Genomic DNA, 5,042 nt, shown 5'->3' on the forward strand with positions numbered 1-5,042 from the left:
TGACTCAGTCCGTTAAGTGTCTGTCTTTGGCTCAGGTCATGATCCCAGGGTCCTGGGATTGAGCCCCGCATCGGCTCCCTGCTCAGTGGGGAGTCTGCTTCTCCCTCTGCACCCCCCACCCCTGCTCGTGCTCTCTCGCTCTCTGAAATAAAATCTTAAAAAAAAAAAAATCATATATAACTTTACTGATGAGATCTAACTATCATGATAAGAAATGCAGGGAACAGAGCAATATATTACCCATTATTCTCGGGGTGTGAGTAATAACAAACCCAGAAAATGGGAAATCCTATGACAACAAATGATCCTTTTATCTAATGAAAAAATTACAAGTGGAAAAGCAAAAATACTGGGGTTTACAAGTTATGCTAGGTTTTAGGTCCATACATAGTTGGAGAGCTGACTCGGGGATCCTCCCAAGGGTTGTATGAACCATCAGTGAAAGAGTTAGTCAGAAAAAAAAAAAATCCACATGACAACAAAGTAAGCCAACAAGGAAAACTGTCTTATCTTCAAGAAGAAAAGTAGGATGATAAGGATAGTTTCCTCTAAATATTTGTAACTATAGTCAACTGGCATGCTGATTTCAGGTTAGAAATCCATCTGTGCTAAAGGAGAAATCCCAAATGCAAATCCTTTCTGGAGTTCTTTCACCTTCAGGATATCCACAGTTTACAAATATGAACACAAATGTGAATGTAATCCCCACACTCAAGAGAAATATAGCACTGTGAACAAGAACCAGAAGAAAAACAACAGATTTAGGCTACCAAAGACTTTAGATAATGGAATTATCAACCCAATCATAAAAATGATGTAATAAAATACAAGATAACTTATAAATGAACAAAATGGAAGAGACTATAAACAATTACCAGGCATATTTAAGAAAAAACTACAACTTACAGAAAACAAAACCCCTTGCAGATTAGACAATCCTTGAAAAGAGAATTTGAGAATCAGGTAACAGTTAAGAAGAAATTATAATGCTGAAGTACAGAGACCAAAGATGAAAAATCCATAAAAGTTAAGAGACATGAAAGAAAATGAAAATGTCTAACATAACTCTAATCAGAGTTCTAGAATGGGGGAGGAGCGGTATTTGAAGAGATAAAAGCTAAGACTTTTCAAGGATAACCATTTAAATAGGGGAAAAAAGTATAAAACTTAAAAATTAATACAGGGGAAAATACAGTATCAGAGGAAAAAACACTTCAACCCAGGAGATAGCCAAGAAAAGGGGGAGGGGAGGAAAAAGTGGTACAAATAGAACACACAAAATGTGACAATAAAAACCCAACTATATCAGTATCACAATAAATGTAAAATAAAATAACTCCAAAGAACTGAAAATAAAAGGATGAGAAAAGATAAACAGGCAAATACGACATTACCAAAAAATGGTGATATAAAGAAGGAAGAGAGTAACTTTATAGTGGGGAAATCTGACAAACACTACCTTAGCCAGATAATCAAGGTAAGTATCACCAGTGATAAGTAATGTTGACAGTATTTGTCTTTGATGTGAGGTGATGAAAATGGCACTTCACCTCTGTGGTTTTGCTCCCTAAAACTCATAACCCCAACAGATAATGGGAAAAACATCAAACAAATCCCAACTGGGGGACATTCTACAAAACGTCTGAACATTACTCCTCAAAACTGTCAAGGTCATCAAAAACAAGGAAAAGTCTAAGAAACCGTTACAGCCAAGAGGAGCCTAAGGAGACATGACTAAACGTAATACGGTATCCTGCAACAGAATGAAGACATTAGGTAAAAATTAAAGAAATCTGAATAAAATATGGACTATAAGTTAATAATAACATTGGTTAATTATAACAAATGTACCACACTAAGATAAACTGTTAACAGAGGAAACTGGATATGGGATATATGGGAACTCTCTGTAGTATTTTTTTTTTTTTTAAGATTTATTTATTTGAGAGAGCGAGAATGAGAGAGAGTACATGAGAGGGGGGAGGGTCAGAGGGAGAAGCAGGCTCCTCGCTGAGCAGGGAGCCCGATGCGGGACTCGATCCCGGGACTCCAGGATCATGACCTGAGCCGAAGGCAGTTGCTTAACCAACTGAGCCACCCAGGTGCCCTCTCTGTAGTATTTTTGTAATTTTTCTATAAATCAGAAATTGTCCTAAAACAAAAAGTTGATTTAAAAAAAGATGGTATAGTGGCGCCTGGGTGGCTCAGTCAGTTAAGCATCTGCCTTTGGCTCAGGTCATGATCCCAGAGTCCTGCGATCAAACCCCACCATCAGGCTCCCTGCTCAGCAGGAAGCCTGCTTCTCCCTCTCCTGCTCCCCCTGCTTGTGCTCTAATAAACAAAATCTTAAAAAAAAAAAAAAAAAAGATGGTGTAGCTATATTATGTCCATTCTATATTATCATGTCTATATTATATACAAGTTTAAGAAAAAAAAGCATTATTGTGGATAAAATAGTCATTACTTAATGATACAGTGTTGAACTCACCAGGATATTTTATTTCTAACCTAAGGGGTAGGTCAGCAAGTGATGGTTTATTAGTCTTTATTCCTCATATGTAGTTATGATATTTTCTTTTTCAACAAATAAAATATTTTATAATAACAGAGAAAAAAAATACCTGAGTGAACATTCTGCTGAGCTTTGATCAATGTTAAGGCAGTAGATATAATTAGTTCTGTATATTGATAGCAGCATGCTGGCAAAGGCAATGGAAAAGCAGGCACGCCAATACACTGTTGGGAAGATTAAATAGGTATAATCTCTACAAAAGCCAATTTGATGATATCTATTAACGTTATAAACGCATATACTCTTTGATCCAGCAATTCTACTCCAGTCATTTATCTTAGATATATTTGCGCATGTGCATAAGATTATTTTACACAGTTGTTCTTGACAGCACTGTTTGTAGTAATGAAAGATTAGAAACAGCCTATATGTCCATTAACAAGACTGGTTATAGAAATAACCATACATACATCTGTGTAACGGAGTATTACGTAACTGTAAAGAAAAAAAAGCTCTTTATACACTAATATAAAAAGGTATCTACCATATATTGCTGAGAAAAAAAGCAAGTACAGAACATGATCTATAGTATACTTGTCTATAGTATTTTGACATATAATCTAATTGTGCTAAATATTCTATTTGCCTCTCCAGGTTTACTGCTCATCTTTCTCCACTCTGCTTTGTGCACAATTTGCCAAACAAATTGCATCTTCCAGGCAACCTTGTCCTCTAGCTTCCGATGTGTTCAAACAGTAAGTGGGATGGCTAAAAAATCAGAGGGTGGTAAAAGTGTCCCCCCATAGCCCCGGCTCCCTCACTACAGGCAGTTGGCATTTCTTTCACTAAAACCATAGACCCTGTTAAACAGCCTCTCTCCTTCTGCTAAAGCTCTTGTCAAGTTCTGTTAATAGCTCCCTTCCCTTGCACTTTCAGGCCTAGGAGTGGAAATGATTTCATATAGTTGCTGATTCCTGGGTGTTTTCCTGTCCCTTGTTTATTCCTTTAACTCTCCCCTAATATTTATAGCTTTTCAGGGTGTGGGGGAGAGAGAAGAGGGAAAAAAGTATGGGGGGAGAAAAAGAAACATCCTGGAATAAAACACTGAGACTTCTAATAATGGTTGCCTCCAAGTAAGAAACTTACTTGGCATTATGGCTGGTAGACATGGTAAAAAGATTTTCACTGAACACCCTGGTATATTCAGTATCTTTTGAAATTGGTCCATGTGAATGTATTATCTAGAGGGAAAATATATAAAGTAAACTCAAACACTTAAAAGAAACAAAAGAAAATACTAAGAGATACTGTAGTTATGGCATCTTTTCTTTCAAACATTTGCTATTCCTTGCCATGTCCAGCAGGGCAAATATGGATGGACACAAAGGAAAAAGAGAATAGACCACTTGTTGGTGCAAGCCTCTAGCCATCATTTTGCTTCTTGCCATGTTTCTCCTTCAATTCTAATAGCATCAAATCACTGAAAATCTTTACACACCATACACATAAGTGTTTAACAGTATCTCAAATAAATTCAAATTCATACCATCCCTATTAGTTCTTACAGTACCTGAAACTACTTATCTATATGTGGCCTGGTAGCTGACTCACTGAGTGACAGTAACAAGAAATTCAGCAGTTTAAAATCATGGCTCCTTCACTTACTTGCTGGAGGCCCATGGAATTCCATTAAATAAATCTGCTGAATCTGTTTTCTTATCTGTAAAATAAGGACAGTATCTAACTGTGCAGAGCTTGTGAGAGGTTTAAATAAAACAGCACAGGCAAAGTGACCCACATAGTGTCTGGTAAATAGAAGCCTGTTAACAAATGATAGCTATTAATATCACTGTTAATATCATTTTAAAAAAATAACATCACAAAATGAAGTGAATTTTATTTGCTCGATTCTCTAGGAAAGGTTTCTCCCAGGAGTCATCCCTCTCATCAACCCTAGCGAGTATCTAAGTTTTACACTCCACTTAACATTTGATAACCACCAAATGTTAAGATTTTTTATTTTTAAGTAATCTCTATACCCAACGTGGGGCTCTAACTTACCACCCCAAGATCAAGAGTCACATGTTTTACTGACTGAGCCAGCTAGGCACCTCTAATAACCACTTTTTGAGGGTGATTGCTATCTTCAACCCTACACAGAAGTTTGAATTAATGTTTAGTTCAGAAAAACAATAAAGAAATAAAAACAAAACTGTAATAAAAATTTAACTTGAAAGTAATCTAAGGGGGCACCTGACTCGCTCAGTTGGTAGAACATGTGACTTTTAATCTCAGGGTCGTGAGTTCAAGCCTCATGTCAGGTGTAGCCTACTTATATAAAAAAAAAGTAATCTAAGAATATACCAATAATCTATGAAGACATAAAAAAGAAGTGGCTACACTAACATCAGTTAAAATCAACTTTAAGACAAAAATTATTGGAAATAAAGGACATTTTGGGGCACCTGGGTGGCTCAGTCGGTTAAGTGTCTGCTTTTGGCTCAGGTTATGAACTCGGGGTCCTGGGATC

General features: G+C 36.6%; 1 non-coding gene across 1 annotated transcript; it reads left to right on the forward strand.

The window, feature by feature from the left end:
• Window positions 1-4,763: 4,763 nt before the first annotated feature.
• On the forward strand, window positions 4,764-4,836 carry TRNAK-UUU (transfer RNA lysine (anticodon UUU)). The gene has a single exon. It is a non-coding gene; the product is annotated as a tRNA-Lys (tRNA).
• Window positions 4,837-5,042: the final 206 nt, after the last annotated feature.

Source organism: Leptonychotes weddellii, chromosome 6 (genome assembly GCF_054177405.1).
Source record: "Leptonychotes weddellii isolate Sample4059 chromosome 6, ASM5417740v2, whole genome shotgun sequence".
NCBI lineage: Eukaryota > Metazoa > Chordata > Mammalia > Carnivora > Phocidae > Leptonychotes > Leptonychotes weddellii.